Here is an 18,612-nt window from a genome sequence, read left to right on the forward strand (position 1 = left end):
ACCCATGACTGATTCACTCTGGGCCCTTCCTTCTTCCATGTCAGCCACTTCTTCCACGTCAGCCACTTGTCTTTCAGTACGCTCCTCAGCTCTGGCAGGCATCAATACTTGCTCCAGACTGAGAGTTTCTCTCAGCATTCATCCTCCGAATTAATCTGACAAGCTTCCTTCAATATTTTTAAGTTACATAGCTTCCACATCACTAAAATTAATTGGACTTACGGGGTTTGATGAGCGCATCAAGGCTCTCTCCACAAATTCATCCGTTGTTTAACTAACTTTTTGGAATTCTTGAATAAAAAATGTAAATTTTTAATCAATGTTTGGTACTGGATTGAATTTCAGACTTAGCATTTCTTCAGTCTGGCAATATGTAATTTCGGTGTCAGTTCATTGCATTTTCTTTATGACTTCTTTCACACCGTCAATGGCAAGATTTTTGAAACACTTAAAAATCCTTTTGTTATCAGTATCTTCAAGTGCATCAATGAAACCAGCGAATTTCTCTATCCACGCAGTCCATCTATTGCCAATATTTTTCTTTTTGCCAGTATCTCAAGGCGGTGGTTGTTTCAGGTATGCCGCAGTGGTAGACCAGTGTGGTACTTACTGATACTTTGGGTGGATCCCTGTGACTGGTTGTCTGCAACTCATCTGTGCGACCTTGTGATGTAGTGGCCTCTGACTCATCTTTAATGATAGTTGCAAGCATGACTTTCTTCACAAGCAATCTGAAAAACATTTCACTATTACGAGAGTCGCCCATGGCTCCTTATTTTTGTACGACCTGTGAAGTTGTTCTGAGCCCCATTCATCAACTTTGAGAATGAACCACTTCAGGTATGGAGGGCTCTGTAAGCACAGCCCAAACTCTTCTCATTGAGCCAACTTCACCAAGTGTGGTAGTATGATGACTCTCTTTATTGTACTCAGTAAGTTATTTATTTATTTTCATCTATATGTCAATTCACATTTACTAACACCTGGTTGATTTTCATGTTGCAACGTTCCTGTTTGCAGAGTTATTTTGCAAGTTATGATTATCAGCAGCTGTGCTCCGTTGAAGTTGAACCTGCTTTCAGCATTAGCACTCCATATGATGTACATCAGCGACACACGTGGCACACACGAGCAGTTCGTTTTGACCACAACAAACTCTCTGGGAGAGCATGGCCATTATTCGGTATTACTTATCCTCTATCTCATCTCCATTTTTAGGTCTTCCCAGCCTGGGTACCGGCTAATGACTACGCCATACACGGAGCTTAGAGCTTAATATTACACAAACTCAACATTGTAAAACAAGCTTTCATGGCATTACGCTCTGGCACCTGCGTCACTGCTTTACGAAGTCTGTTAGAAGTAAACAGTATTCTGTTAAAAAACATCGCAATACACTACACTTATGGAACAATTTTCTCTCTTCATTTGATATAATATAACGGAGCAGCTGTATTTGCTGTGCTGCCTCACATCACATTTTTGTAAATCTGCCATAGTGTGCTGCAACATGCTTGAATGCTCTTTGAGGAATTATTATGCCTGCTTTCTTAAACCGCACTAATTTATGCTTCTATCTCATTAGATTTATTGTACTTGCGTTTATTTTGTGCTATTGTTACCGGTTGATGAATATAAAGTAAAGCAAATGTTGAGCCATTAATACCATCAGAAAAGTAATGCCTTTAAAAATACTCTACATCAATATGTATCAGAAAAGATGCTATCTATTATTGAAACTTGGGATCAACCTAAAAAGAGAAATAAATATTGGAGAAGAAACTTTGCAATTAAAAAAATATATCTGACCGAAGGTTAGATGGCTGCCCTGGTAACATCTTTTCCATTGTAAAGCAATGACTACAGGCCTCACAAATGGATTTTATTCTGTAAGCAACATTCTTTAACAAATAAAGTTGAAAAAATGCTACATTTGCTTTGTTACCTTTAAAGGTATTATGAGGGTGTTTTACATATTAATTTGAAAAACTCTAATACGTTCAATTTGTGACCTATGTTATTGATTTCAACTTTCTATTGTGAAAATGTTCATGGAACTGAAAATTTAGGTGGAGACTTGCTAAGATTTTACACGGTGTTTGCATCACAATAGTGATACAAATCGGCTCAAAATCCTCTTTTTCGATTTAATTACTATAGGTGGAGCATTGACGTTTCCATGCAACCATCCAAGGTATCTGATGCTAAACCCAGTTTACTAAATAAAGTAGACATGATTGAGCATCAGAAAACTGTGGCATTTTGAAGTAGGCACAAGGAAGGAGAAATTATTTAATTTCTCCTTCCTTTTCCAACTTTGTATGTGTGCTGCACTGTACAGCACACATACAAAGAGGGAAAAAGTTTTAAGTCAGTCTATGCATATTATTTTGTAATGGAAGGGTACCCTTCCAGTGCAAAACCGATGCTAGACTCACACCTTGAGCCATGGCGTAAAGGTATCTACGTGGCGCACCGTAGCTGATTTCAGCACCAGCGCTAGGGAAAGGGGAGGAGAGTGCCTAATTTCTGTAAAATTAGTGCTCTCCTCTTTTCAAGCAGTGCAGTGCAGCCTTTGTGGCTGCTGCACTACGCTGCATAAAGAAAGTGGTAAATGTGCCCCCTGGTATGCAGAATTATGCATCAACAATACAAATGAAAAAGTAAGAATGTGTTAAGACTCTATCCCACACTTTCCCTTAAGTTGGAAATCTGCATCGCTCATCAAATTGAGAGGAATAGATATCAAGTTTGCAAAGATCTGTTTTAAAATTAGATCTGCATACTCTTAGCATACATTTGGACATGAACATAATGCCACAGGCTTTAGCATATGCAATGCAGCCTCCCACAAAAATCGTCCAACCGGTATCGATTAAACTAAGGTTTACAGCAATTAAAGCATGTTTACTTGTTTATGAGCCGGAACAAGTGAAGGCTCAGTCTGAAGGTGCCAATTGTATTTAGAAGACAAAAAGCATACATTTCATTGGGGCAAGAATCGGGTGCTTGAATTAGCCTAAACGTTTGTGAGTCCCGTTCAGAACAGCAAGCCCAACAACATCTTCAGAGAAATAATCAAACATTCCTCTCCAGAAATGGGCATTTTTAAGATCAAGTGAAGATGGCATTTAATGACAGCTCTCTCCCCCATTTCCTTTAGCAGAAACAGTTTACCACTTCAACTAATAAATGTGACTCCTTTGAGTTTTGTAAGCTCATAAGTTAATTGTAGTAATGTTGCTCCTGGTGTTAGCCATTAGTCCTGTTACATTTATTCAGCTCTTTAAATATTAGACCTTTCCAAAGTCATTTGTATTCAATAAACTACATATTTGTGAGAAAGAAAACTCGTGGCTAACATGTAGAGTGAGTGAAAGCAGGAGAAATTACAGGGTTAATTCATTATTGTAGGGGGATGTGTTGTAAAGTCATCTGAAATTGATACCAACCTTAAAACTGGATTTGACATAACTCTTCCTTGTCCTCCAAACACATTACAAAAAGAGAAACAAACATGTTCTATAGAACATAGGCTTTGGGAAATGAGCTTGTACTACAGTACTTCTGGTACTCAGATGTGTACTTTTACTGTAAGACTCACTACCTGCAAGTCAGTATATTCTGTCATAATTAATGTTCAGCCATAATCAATTCGTGGGCCTAATTAATAGTACTGCTGAATAGCAGAAGGATCAAAGGCGTCCTAAAATAATAAAGCCATTTGATGGTTACTTCGAGCAGTTTATGGGAAAGAAAGGGTTGGGGAGGGAATCTGTATGTGCTATTTAAAAATAGACAGTGCATCTGGCCTGGGCTCTGGAATATGTAATTGTGTCAAATGCATGGAAACACTAATGCTTCAACCATGCAATTCCTCCCACCTCGAAATGTAATGTATTGCAGCACAAATTGCTGTGTCAGGTTACATTTCCTTACAAAGCCCTGCAAGGTGGCACAAATTGGCATTTGCATGGCTTTTTGAACCTGACTGAAGCCTTTGCATAGCTTTGTGCTATGCAAAGACATTGTTAAGGCCACCAAACCCCCGGTGGGAACTGCTGGACTGGTGGTCCGACCACCAAATTATGAATGTAAATGTAAATGTAAATGTAGTTGATCTTATATAGCGCACAGCTACCCGCAGTGGGTTTCCCGGCGCTTGCTTAGGGAACTCTTCCTGATATTCCCCTGTGAGATAGCAGGGTATCCACAAGGTGAAAGTCAGGCATCCCGCCGCGAGGGGCCGTTGTGGAGATTAAGCAAGCTGTTGCCCAGAGTCGCAGAGTGTGAACCCGTGAGTCGAGGAGGCACCAGGGCGAGAATTATCGAGTCCGTGGAATTTTTAGCCCAAGACCCGCCGGGGCGGGGAATTGAACCCTGGTCCAGGACCGATCTCAGATTCCGGGTCTGCCGCCTCTAACCCCTGAGCCACACTTCTCCGTATGTGGTGGAATGTGGTGGTCCCACCATCACAGGACCAACATAACTGTGGAGGATCCGCGACTCCTCAGTGGTGGCACAGTGGTCTGAGGCAGCAATATCCTTGTGGTGTTGCTGCGGCACCACTAAGCATATTACAAGTTTCCAGACCTCTATACTTTTCATGGCTGTAAGGCCATCATGAAAAGTGTGGAGTTCAGGAACGTAAGGGGGGTCTACAGTGTTCCCTGTTGCCCATGTGCATGGGGGTACATGCAGGGGGGCACATGTTGTGCCCCCCTGTCTGTATGCATTCCTGTTTGAACAAGGCATAGACTGCACCAGTCCACACTCTGCAGGAACTTGCTCTGTCGGGCCCACGTTAATGCCGTGCTAAGGCTAACATATGCACCTTAGCGCTGCTCTGCCGTGGGAACACCAAAGCGCCACCCGCCAGACGAGGAGAAAACTCTTAATCTGTTGGTTGTTTGGCAGTTGAGTTTGCCGTTGTTGGAGCGGGGCGTTTGAGTGGTGTCCTGCTCCCATGCCACCAAACTTGTAATCAGGTCCTTAGTAAGTCTGGTCTGAAGTGAGGACAATTATAAAAGATGGTGACATGGCAGACCGTATCTTGTTGGATCAATCCATCATGTTTGTTACCAAGGACCACTTCAATGTATTGGCCCATTTAAGACAATTAAATATCACTTGGATTGTGGCAAGCTGGTTTAATGTTTATCTTGACGATCACTCTCAGTTTCTTACCTCCTTTGTGATCAAAAGATTTGTTTATCTATTGCATGGTACAACATAGTTTATTGTTAGTTCCATGGTTTTTTACATGTAACATCCGATAATTTCACTGCTTCACACTTTCCTATGCAGTTATTATACAATTGAAAGTGTGAGTGAGCAATTTATCATTTAATTTGGTATTTAAAATTACCCAATGTCAGACAGGCTTTCAGCAATCGATTAGCAAATTTGCAAATCAAAAAACAAAACAGAGCTTCTGTAGGTTGGTAATAAGATTAAATGTTGGTCTGATACTATCTGGCTGCCCTTGCTTGGGACTCTCCGTCTTATGGATCACAAGATCTGATCTCTGGAAGTCTCGTTAGTTAGGTACATCTCCTTTGCAACTCGTATTACCTCTGTGCTTTCCTCTTCTTCTTTCCTTACATGCCAACAGAACTTCAGTCCACATCTTTGCTTATTTGAGCAGCTGGATTTGGGTGTTCAGCACCGCCACTAAATCTTCAACACTGGCACTTGTGACAGTCTGCCACAGGGTTTCGCTGTCTGACACCAGTCAATATATAGTTCAATATACATTAAAAATTACTATTACTTGCCACCCAAGGCCATTGTTTGGGGGCCTGGAATAGTCTGTATAGTCACACTTGTTTGTGATGGTTACTAGTTGCGTTGGTACTATCATTAGCAGCAGGGATAATGTATGGGGCAAGTTGCAGTAGCCCCCTGATGAAAACCCTGGCACTTATTTTTTACAAACTAAGCATAGGTCCACACGTGTTTCTTCCTGTATACAATCTAGCAAAAATATTGGAAAATTATTTACCTATGTCATCTAGGCAATTTAGAAACGTCATAGACCAGAAATTCCTGCGGGTAAAAATGGTTTCTCATTTGTAAGCAGCTTGAAAAGAGGGTCCCTTGCTTTGCAGTTTGGCAAATAGTTAATCTAAAGTACTCTGACTGATTCACAAGGTCTATTGCTGGTATATTCGATCTATCTGAGCACTTCTCCTTTCACAAGACATTTAGAGCTCTTTGTTTTAGCTTACTTCTCCGACTACAAATAGTTTGGGTCAGATGTTCTAGCACTTTTAGGTAATTTCGAGGGTGCCTAGACCCTGAGTTATGGAGTGACCGATCAATTCAAAAACATGGTATCTATATTTATCTTTCCGAAACAAAATCATGTAAAACCGTGATTCTGCCGAATTTCTTTTTGCCTGTGGTTGTTCCCACTCCATGATTTAGTGTGAACAGATTGTTTTATGTTCCGTAAGCAACAAGATGCTGCTGGAGTGAACAATTAAGCTACATAAATAAATTAACAAACGAAATCAATTTAAATCAACGCTTTAATGGGATCCCAGTGATTGTCAGACAGTAGTTGAACAAATCTTTGTGCCCTTAAAGCAGTGCATAGCTCGTCTTTCATCAAAGATGGTCAGAATGGTGCCGTTGGAAGGGAACAGAATAGGTTTCTCTTTGCAGCCATGTACATGCCATTAACTACTGACAGAAGTTTTAGGGCACGACTTTTCAGAGGATAACAGGGCGTAAATGGCAAAGTATCAGGAGATAAGTGTACTCAAAGCAGCCGCAAATCTCTCAGGGCCTGTGTGTTGCAGATACAGTCCATTCTGTTGTACAGACCTCTTTTTAAGTATTTTGCAAGCCTGTTTAAGTTAAAAAGATAGTGCAAACATGTTAGGTGTTGGAAGTTGTGGTATTACACACCATTGTTTCTCACTTGGATACCTTGGGGTAGATGTATCAAGATTCCATTTTGCGATTTTTAAATAGCGATTTTTAGCGAATCGCTATTTAGAAATCGCAAAATGGCATGTATGTAAAAAATTGCTAATTTTTTGCGATTCCTTATTATTCCTTATTTGCGAATTCGCATTTTGCGAATTCGCAAATAAGGAATAATTTCCCATGCATTCCTATGGGCCAGCAGGCCCATAGGAATGATTGTGAAATAATTCTCAAATTGCGAATTCGCAATTTGCTAATCGCAATTTGAGAATTATTTCAAGGGTGCAGGGGTGTCTCATGGACACCCTGCTGCACCCCTGAAACTTACATGTGTGTGCATATGGCGCACATACATGCCCTATGGGCATGTATGTGTGTCACATGCCACCCTCAAAATTGCCAAATTTTGTTTTTTGAAAGGATTTCGCAAATTAACACGAACCTCAAATTGGTGTTAATTTGCGATTCCTTAACCTGAATTCGCAATTTAAAAAAGCTTCATACATGGCATTTAAGGAATCGCAAAATTGCGATTTCTTAAATGCTTAAGCAAAATAAGGAATCACAATTTTTTGCGATTCCTTATTTTGCTAATTTCACATACATTCCAAAAGATGCAAAATGTCCGTTTGCGATTTGTTAAGGCTTAACGAATCGCAAAAAACTTGATACATCTAGGCCCTTACTACTTAGACATAGGTGCTAAAGTTGATGCATGGAATCTTAAGGATACCTATGTATCTATGTAGATGTTATATGGACAATACATCACATCACTGTCATTTCACAATGGCATGAACAAGGAAATAGAAAGCATCTATCGTAAATAATTTAACTTTCATTAGCCCCTGTTATGAGTGCCCTCATGGCCGGCTTTTGGCATGGGAGAGCTGGGCCCGGGCCAAGTGCACTAGTCTTCAGAGGGGTGTACAGAGCTGTCTGCGTTGAAGTGTTGACTTCAGTGGGTCAGACTAAACTGCTTTTAGTCATTTTATTTGAATTGATAAGGTGTCGTTTTGGACCCCATTAACCCCCTTTCTTGCACTCCCATCTACGTCTCACCTACTGCTAACACACAAACACCGCAATTCGCACTGCCAACAACTAGAGTGATCGAGCTCTGCTGTGAGTGAATCAGAATAGTTGGGGGAGGTGCTGAGAAGTTTGTGTTCAAAGGCCTGGCACTGCTTTTTTACGTGACTGACCTGTGAACACAAATGGCCCTGTGACTCTGCTCCTCACTCTACCCCATAGGCCTTAATACTTACACCTGCTATAAAACATCCCTGCTCCTTTCCTCCGGGAAAGTCGTAGCCCACACTGGGTACCTTGCGGTCCCAGTGTGTGAAAGGAACCCTATTATGAAGCATGTCACCCTAGGGTGAGTGAGGGTTCTCATCCAATCACTTGTAGTGCCCCACCTTCTTTTTTCTTTCCCTCCTGTTCGTTGCTAACGGGTGCACAGTGTGAGTCTCGCTAATTCAGAAGTAGTACAGTATAGTTTGGGTAGTGTGTACTTCCCCTTAACCCTCAGTGTCAGATACACCTAATGTTATTCACCAGCTGTAGCTAGGGCACCAACTTTCTGTCGCCTAAGGCGCTATCCAATCAAGGGCCAGCTCTGGGTGCCGTGGTAATCCTGGTGCGGTTTATAACTGGAGTCACTGGCCCCCAAGAGACGGGGCGTAACAAGAGTCACAGCCCCTGTGGTGCGGGGGAGCCCAAGACTTACCCATACTGGAGGTGGCACCCTCAGCCCCTACTGATGAGAGTTTGAGGGGCCCCTTCAGCACATCTTACAGGGGGACCCTCTCCCCTTTTGTTACACCACTGCCATGAGATTAAAATTGCAGGAATACAGTAGTACAGAAGCATTTTATCTAAAAATGTTCCTGCTGAAAAGCACCCAAAGTCTTTGACTTAAAATGTAGCAGAAAACAGAGGAAAACTAGCAGGTATCTGAGAATTACTGATGGAAAATTCCTGTATGAAAATCAAGCCACTCACGCTTGGCCACATAGTCTGCTTCTAACCCAAAATTAGACATGCTATATTATTTTAACATTTGCTAATCATATCTGCATCATTGAAATGATAAACTTCCGCATTTTCTGCATACAAGCAACTGCCTACAACGCTAACATCATCTAGAATTCTCAAAGAAAAGCTATTTATTTGCAAAATGAATTAGATTCAAACCCATCGTTTTCCTGAGCATATTATATGATCTTGTATTAAATAATAAAAAAGAAGCATCTATTACATCTAGTAAAATGTATTGAAAGATTTGAAAATTGTATTTTAATGGAAAATAAATTATTTACGTTCTAAGGATCATTTTGTTAATCACGTTGAGATTTACTCCAAAACCCTGAAGCAAATGAATTCTCTTGTCGATCTATCAGCAAAATAATTTTTTCGAGAGGAAGTGTAACCTTTTACCACAAATGTATTCTCACATGAATAAGACATAATTAAAAGTTGACAGCAGGCAGCTCTAAGGTCATAGCTGAATCCCTTTAGATAGAATGTGAACCATAATAATAACAGGGAAAGACATGCGTTCCAACTTTTCCAACTTTCCCCATCTGCCGATTTTTATTACCTTAATGCACCATGCTTGATCGAATCCCTTATACAAGGTAAAAGTATGGCTAGTAGAAAAAGTGTGCAATATTTATGTCACCAGTAAATAACACACGCACACATTTCAAAAGGCGAACATGGTAAAAGGGGTTTATTTGAAAAGCGTTAATGCCAAAATTTGTATTATGTTTGTGATTAAACATTCGGAACTACACTTTCAATTGAATTACATTTTTGGATTTGAATGTAGATTCTCTTAAATTACCATTCTACAGTCAGGGTATAGCCATCAATCTCTAAACTTTACAGAATTATCTGCTACTTCATATAATACTAGACATTTAACTAACATTATCTGAAGATCACTCTTCAATATAGCAGTCTTTTTAAGGAGAATGAACGAATGTATTGCTAACAAGCTGCAGCCGCGGTCGGTAGTTGGAGTACCGGCCGGGCGGTGACGTGGGGAGGGGGAGGGGCAGGGAGGGGGGTAGTAATGTATGGATTACGGACTATAACAGGTAAGTAAACATATAAATAAATAAAACGAATTTCGTTGTGTGCACTGCATCGCGTTTGGTTATATGTTTACGTACCTGTTATAGTCCGTAATCCATACATTATTACCCCCCACCCTGCCCCTCACGCTCCCCACGTCACCGCCCGGCCGGTACTCCCACTACCGGCCGCGGCTGACAAGCTGTAAATTGACAGAAAATATAAGGTCATCTGTTAGCTCTGTTTATAGAAGGTAAATGTTTTTATTAACAAATAAATATCGAAAAAAGTGCTCCTGCCATCCTCTGAGGTATCTTCCCTTCTCTTGTTATATTTGATGTATTGCTATTGTTCTCCATTCCCATGCCCCTCCTAATTACACTTCTAGGGACCAACTTTCCTATTCACTTCTTTCTTAATATCTTCGGGGCATATTGTCAAGCGGCAGCCGCACTTAGCGTGAGATTTTTTATCACCGGTTAGCGCTGGAAATTATCGCCATGCTAGCACTGTATTACCAACACTTAGAGCTATGGCGATAAATATTCCAGCGATAGCGGGGATATCGCCGTTTTCAATGGAACGCTGGTTTTCCAGCGATGTTCCATGGAAAACAGCGATATCCTTGATGATAGGGCCGGTAGTCCTAGCCACACAATCCACCTCCCATGTTAGGTATGCCTTAGTCTGGAATCAAACAGACGTTAAATTCCAGCGTTAAGGCCTTGTTAGCACGAAATAAATCAGCACTAAACAGGACGGGCTTAATTGTAAATACAGCGAAGCACTGTTAGCGATATTTTATAATGTAGTTGTAAGGGGCACGCATACCTTGCATCTCATTAGCTATGCGAGGCGAGGTGATAGGAAACCGGGAGCTAAGGCAAGGAAACACGCGCTAGCGGGTCCTTGTTAATAAAGCGATAAAATTACCACCGCTCTTTGCCCGAAAACGGATGCTAAAGCGGCGATAATGTTATTGCCAGCCATTGATAATATGCCCCTTCCTTCTTCCTGCTTACTCCATCTTTGTTCATCAGATTGTTCAGAAATCTGTGTCCTGCTTTTTTAGCAATCTTCCAGATTCAGACTTTTTTTTCTGGAGCTTAGTTAAAACTAATATCCAGGGCTTTTCATTTTCTGTCACACCCTCTGAAATCCTTAACAATTTCCCGTAAGTAGTCTCACAATGATGTCAGAATCGTTCTCCTAACATCTTGCTTTCCACATGTCACCATTTTTCCAAATTCTTCACTGATGAGTATTTCTTAATGAGAACCTTAGGAAAGTTACCCACGTGGAAATTGTTCCATTCTTTCATCCTGCATCTCTTTAAAACGTCCTTTTGAACAGCATGCTGTGAAATCAGAGCCCCCAAACAGTATCTGACATTTTCAACCTTTTTTTCGTTGTGGGGACTGATTATCGCCTTTTAATGGAATTCATCCAACGCTGAAGTGTAATAAATCATGACAGTTTTCAGTGAAACTCGCAGAGATAATGTGCTCTAATCTATAAATACCGCAGATGTATAATAGTGAGTGTCATGTAAAACACCAGGCGATGTTCTATACATTCACAGTTCCGTGGGGTACAAGATGTATTTTAATATTAGCATTACGAAAACTATGCTTCTTTTCATGCAACCAGCACCTGCCTTAAATTTGGGAAAATACCGCAGTGTTTAGAAAAACTATAATAACAACAGTAATAACTATAAAAGAAATGTGATGTATGTTTTTAGAATTTAAATATAAGATACAACCTTTTAGCATCATTAAAATGTCTTTCACTTAACTACGCACACGGTGGAATTTGTTATTTAAATGTATGCAATGGTTATTAGCTAACAAGACCACCATGTTTGTAAATGGCAGTCATTTATTTACCTTTTTGTGCCCTTTTCACGAATCACTTCCAGATTATCTTCAAACCGCACTGGGTACTTAAACAGCAAACATTTTAATTGCCGATATTTCGACAGAAGGTGTTGGTGAGGAGGCATAACCTTTACGTACAGGAATATTCTCATTAGAATACTTCTTAATTAAATGTTGACTCGTGTGACATCAGAAACCAGAGGTAATTCACTCTGAGGGACACAGTACTCACTTCATGTTTATATGGATTGAGAACTGGAGGGAAAATGTGCAAAACAAACCGTCGATGTGGTTTAAAATGAAAAATCATAACTGTTTGCCTTGATAGCAAGTTTTAAAGGCGCCATGATTTGTGTTGGGGCTGCTTAAAATGAAATCCCAGTGAGAGGTCAACACAATTTCATGTTGACCCCAGGGAGGTGACAATGTGATTGAAAATATCTGCGCAGTATTTCATAGCACAGCAATTGTTTTGCTGTCAAACTACTTTCCAATATGTACCTGCATTTTCTTCTGGTCGTCATGGGCTCATGTCTTTCAAATTAGATATGGGCTAAATTACCCTCTGCTGAACATTATAAGGTTGTAGTAAGTCACAAAGGGGTTACTTGATAATAGAGGAAAAAAACGTACATTGGGTTCTATTATTCGGTTATGGCACTATGAACATCCTTACAGTACAGGGTATTTTATTCCTAATAATACATGTTCATGACAAAAGCTCAAATCCTTCATATTTTGCTCCTTTCTATGAAATTGTATGGTTATAATTAAGAAGAATAAATGCAGATTCTGTAGGCCGAATTAAAACTCACTAAAACAGAGAGAGTAATTTGTTTAAAATATATACATTTTATTGTAAGCCACCTCTAAAAATAGCTAGCCTTCATATATGGTAACATGAAGAGAGATCCCTGCTTTTGTGCAATGAACTTTTGAAGTATACATAATAAACATACTGTCTCCAAGGACACTTTTCTTTTAATGACTGTTCATTTCAGGAAAACAGTTAATCACAGTTGACAATAGTTCACTTTTTTTTTAATTCTTTAAGTTGCAGTTGTAATTCCTCTGTATCTTATTGATTCTCCCATTTTCTGCTGGCCGGGGTATTAAGACATTTCAACTGAACTGTAATGTCCATTAAGCGGCCATGTCATTTTCTTTTTGCAGGTGACGAGTCACAACTATACTGAAGGTTAAAAACAGGTTTTTATATACAGATTGCAGGCTCCAATCTATTATATTTATTTATGTATTTATGTATTTATACAATTTTACGCAGTGTGGCCCAAATCGGTCAACGTTAGAGTGCTTTGCAATTAAGGAATAAACACATAACTGACACAAAATATACAAACAGATATTGAAGCACAACTGCAGGGGAATAAGTGTACACTTTATGAAGCCCTGATTAAGAGTTGCATGCAACTGGCAAGGAGATACATCTTCACCCATAACAACTGGTAGCTTATGGTAACACCCATCCAGTACCTTGCATTCACAAGGTTATCCCCATAAAAAGGGGAACAGCCATGAGCATCTGGTTGAACCGGGTATAATTCTGCATGGTGTGGTATTCCCTTTTCCGTGGGACATTCATATTTAGCAACCACTCTGAGCAAGTGGTATGGTGCAAATGAAGACTGTAACTTAAGAGGGAGCATTACATTTTGCTCCTGTGCCATGATTGTGGATTCTGGGGGGGGCTGCAAAAAAACTATCCCGACTTTAATGCAGCCCATTTTCAAAGCAATTTTATCAACCAAATTTTTCTGCATGTAAAATCGGATCCATTGTACTTGCATTGGATAAGTCCAGGTGCATGGACATTATATTCCCATTCCGGAATACCGCTCTACTCAACTCATAATTGGGTCCAATTGAGGAATATTGGCATGAGGTAGCAGATCAGCTAGATGGGAAGTGATTGGGCCCATCTTATTTTACAATACATGAAACCAAGTAGTTCATAGCTGTGCTCCATGTAATGGCTTTTATCTAGGACTATAACTTTAGGTATGCAGTAAACAGTAAAAGCATTGCTGTCCCATGTAATGGACTTCTAAAGTGGTGTGAATCTGTAATGCAAGTTATGCAGAAGGACATCATTTACCACTTTAGCAATAATGAATGAATGAATGAATGAAAGACATCTTATATTGTGCGACTTAGCCCAGCGGGCATCAAGGCACCTAACAAAAAATAATTATGATATAGGAGCACAGTGCCAGATTACAGATATGCCTCAGCAAAACGCCATGTCTTTAATGCTTTCCTGAAAAACAAAATAGAGGGTTGTGCTTTCAGTTCAGGGGGGAGGGTGTTCCACAGCTAAGGGGCAAAGGAGAAAAAGGCCCTTCCTCCCCACCTTGCTCTGCGAACCCGAGGGACAAACAGAAGATTCTTGCTGGCGGAGCGAAGGTTTCTGCTGGGAGCGTATGGCATCAGTAGAGATTATCCGCCTGATTCATCAAGCTAAATTGCACTCGCAAAGGGCAAGATTCTCAGAATCTTGCCTTTTGCGAGTGCAATTTTTGCATTTGGGATTCATCATCCCAAATGCAAAATTCGCTATTTAAGAATTTGCACATTTGCGAAGAATTGAATTTAAGGAATCTCTATTTGAGATTCCTTAAATGCAATTCATGAAGCATTTTAAAATTGCGAAAATGCAATTTTGGGCCGCTATTTACCGAGAGGTCAGACCTCTCGGTAAATAGCAAAAACTTAGAAAAATGCTTTTAAAAGCATTTTTCTAAGTTGCATGTTGCACACACACATGTCCTTTGGACATGTGTGTGCGCAACACCTGTTTCAATTTGCATTTATGGGGTGCTACAGGGTGTCCTTTGGACACCCCTGGCACCCTTTAAATCGCTATCATATTTGCAAATAGCAAATTGCTAATCGCAAATAAGGAATACTCCCCATTCATTCCTATGGGCCTTTTGGCCCATAGGAATGAATGGGCCAAGCACAAAGCCCCTGAAGAAGGGCTTTGTGCTTGAAATGCATTGGGAACTAAAAATGCATGAAAAGTTGTATGAAAACAATACAAGATACAGAATGTATGACCATTGAAAACAGTGAAAATACCTGAAAATAAAATTTCATGAAGCAAACAAACTAACGTGGATTTATTATTTAAGGAAAATTGAAAGGAGTGCGAGGCAGGGGTGATTCTTGATTGCCAGGAACCACACAGGCTACACAGCACCCCTCCCTGAACATGGCTGGAGGCTGTGCACGACAGGGATTTGGAAAAAAAGTGCATTTTACAAAAACATAGACATTCAGTGAAAAAAAATGCTGAAAACTGAGTATAATTCTGGCTCAAGGGTACAACACCATTACCATTTGCCAATTATGGGACACAACACATACAGCGCATGCCATAAATCAAGTCACCCGCAATGCACAGAAGACCCATTATAAAATGGCACTAGTAAAAACTGTATGACCCACGAGTTAAACATGGCAGGCAATGTGAGCTATGCAGTGTGCGCAGCTGTTAGTTGTGTTGTTTTCTTTGACCATAATATAGTTTGACTAAACACTACCCACATATCTCACACCTTATTTAGAGTGGGCTAGCATATGGCCAGTTTTCTCTGTCCGTTACTGCCAGGTACGTCTGGATCTACACGCAGTGAAAACTTCAAACTGACTCCCATGACATGATTGAAAAATCCCATGGCGAGGGTGGGTCTTTGTTCTTTTTTTTCAAATAAATAAATCCTACTTTGGAATTTTCTTTTTGAAAATGAAGACAACCAAATGAATGATTGATGTCAGTACGACTTCCAATGCATTTGACAGTAACCCCCATGATGACAGTTCCTGTAAATGCAAGATTTGTCCACCGGGCCTGCAGGTAACTCTAAGTTTGCCGGGCGGAGTTCCCTCACCAGTGCGGAGTGCAGTACTTCACAATTGCACAAGGTAATACTCTTTCTCCAAAAGTAAAAATCTGGCCCTTAGCTTGCTCCATAAAAAAAAAGGTCTGATCTACCACTTTTATTTCACATAGCCCAAAAAAAAATAGTACAAAATGGAATCCTCTGTATTTATAAGTTGTGAAGTATGTTCCAAAGGGATATTGTCATCATACAAACGTGTGGGCACTTTGATGAGTGTAATCCACTGCGAACATAAACATTACTTGTGAATCTTGCTTCCTTGATTATTGTTTTTCAAAGAATCAAGAAAAAAAATCTATTTACTGCTAGGAGTGATGGTAAATGGTTTGCTTTCGAACTACTTGCCTTATTATTATCACGTTTGCCTTAAATACAATAGCATAAAAAATACACTTTCGGGAATGCTTTGCAGTTGCCTAGCGGTGCATGACTGATCTAATATAGTCTTGCAATCGTTTAGTAATGCTGCTAATGATAAACAATGGCCCTAAGTCTATAGCCCTTTTTTGCTGAGAAAGACAAACTCTGTATTCCCACTAATTTCTTTGATTGTGTTTTGGTTGCTCATCTGCCCTCTGGCCAGGAATTAATTGCATTGGAAAATAATGCAATTGTTTATTATGTAAAACACTGTAAAACTGCCTCCAACCAAAATTACAAAAAAATGTTTGGCTGCACACTGCTAATGCTGAAGAAAATATGAAACTAGAAATACCCCATATTTGCCAGTTCATTAATTCGCTCTGCAAGCGAGATATACTATTTCATTGAGCTTTGACAGTCAAGGAGACAACTCTGTCATAACTAAATATTAAAACAGCAAAATGATTTAGTGGAAAAAGTCGATGATAAATGTGAGGATATTCGACATATGTTCATTCACGTACCTCATAATTGTCACCTATATCTGAATCTAAACTACTACCTCGACCATGCCTTAACTAGCCAAACTCTAGGCGGTCATGTGCAATGCATATTCTATAATAAGGGAAAGCTTGTGCCCTGCAACTGTGAAATGGTACTTCACATGAGAGAGAGAGGCCTTCCAGCGGTCGCATTAACAACAGCCGTCAGGAAAGGTGAATACCACTGAATTAGGGTTACACAGTAGCAAAAGACTAGGGGGCAGATTTACAAGCCCCTTGCACCACTTTTGCATCATTTTTCCCATGTTAAAAATGACGCAAAAGTGGCGCAAGGGGCTTATAAATCTGCCCCTAAATATATAACAGGGTCGCACATTTTTTCATAATTCAATTTTCTTGCAATTCACATTAAAAATATCTTAAAGCAGAAATTCTGTGTCCAATTCACCAATGAATTTCTGAGTACATAAAGTTGTTCTCCGGCTGTGCTACATGTTCATTAAAAGCAAATTTGTAAACGTGCATTGATCTCCACCTAAACCTCCGCTTCCCCCTTATCTGTTGTACTCCCCACAACAACAAGAGACCTCTGCATGTTTAATTCCATATTTTTGGTGTACATGGATAGGGGCGGCTCCTTCACTAGAGGGAGGAGCATCGCCCCACTGCTTTCTCGCAGTGTGAGAAGCAGAAACATAAAATGGTAATAACTACCATTTTATGTTTTTGCTTCTCACACTGTGAGAAAGCAGAAGGGTTTGGTTTCCGACCAAACCAGTCATGCGCACTCTCCCCTTCTCCAATGGAGGCTGCAATGCAGCCTACATGGAGACCATGGCCGGGCCATTAGTCCCTGGCTGGGCGACGTACCGACCAATCACAATGCTGCTTGCAACGTTGTCATTGGCTTAGGGTTGGGAGCCTGGCTGCCTGCAGAGATGACATGGGACTCGGCCAGCGGGAAGGTAAGTTTAATATTTTTTTAATGATTAAATTAATCCCCGAGCGACCCCCCCTCCCCGCGCGACCCCCCGACCCCACCCACGAGTCATGCTGGCTGCGACTGTACATTGGAGGGGCAAGGTTATAATGAAAATGAAGGGGTGGCACAGGGTGTAGCATTCAGATGAAATAAACTCGTACAAAGTTTAAGTCAATTGCTGTCTGTCACCAGAGTTATATCACAATCAAAATTGTTCAAATTTACTCTAACCAAGCCTTGGATTTAGCCACATAAGGTAATCCAAGGGAATCACATTGGATTCATGGAGGCAGAGAAAGACATATAACAACCTACAAAACAGAATTTGAAAAAGTACAACACACAAGCACAAACTTTTCAAATACACACCTGCTAATGAAAGAGCCTGGAGGAGTCAGTAATTCTAATACACACATATCAATGTAGCACACCATTAACCAACAATATCGAGCATGCCAGCAGGAGAAAGGAAGCCAACATCAATCAAATTTTTCATCCTGTCAACAAATGTCTTTGTCATCTTGCCCCTCATTTAAAGGAAAGAGACAGCTACCCGCTGCCACGCTACAGAAAGGCGCGCAATGTGCTCTGAAGAGACATAGACAGACATGGGGTAAACACCACGAGACACATTCATAGGATGTGCACTGACACAACAAAAGAACTGTCACTGGTCTGTTTGAATAATATGGGCAAAAGCACAAAGCTCAGTGTCTACCTGTAGAGTGTATACAACAAAAAGGAAATGAATCCCATCAGCCCACCCAAATGGCAGAGCATCATCATCTGGGATACCTCCAAATGATGGTCCGGCTAAGGAGCCACACACCAGTTGGTATTGTGTGCTTCTCCAAGCCAAAGGAACCACCAGTGATGGATCATACCAAAAAGGAAAATGTGTTCGTAATGGTGTGGGGTATCAAATTTGCAGTGAAAAAAGT

The 18,612-nt window shown here is 40.4% G+C and overlaps 1 protein-coding gene across 1 annotated transcript in view; it reads right to left on the reverse strand.

Moving 5' to 3' along the window:
- Positions 1-18,612, reverse strand: part of LRP1B (LDL receptor related protein 1B) — a 3,812,342-nt gene that overhangs the window by 3,037,212 nt on the left and 756,518 nt on the right. The window lies entirely within an intron of this gene.

This window comes from Lissotriton helveticus, chromosome 3_1 (genome assembly GCF_964261635.1).
Source record: "Lissotriton helveticus chromosome 3_1, aLisHel1.1, whole genome shotgun sequence".
In the NCBI taxonomy this organism is placed as follows: Eukaryota; Metazoa; Chordata; class Amphibia; order Caudata; family Salamandridae; genus Lissotriton; species Lissotriton helveticus.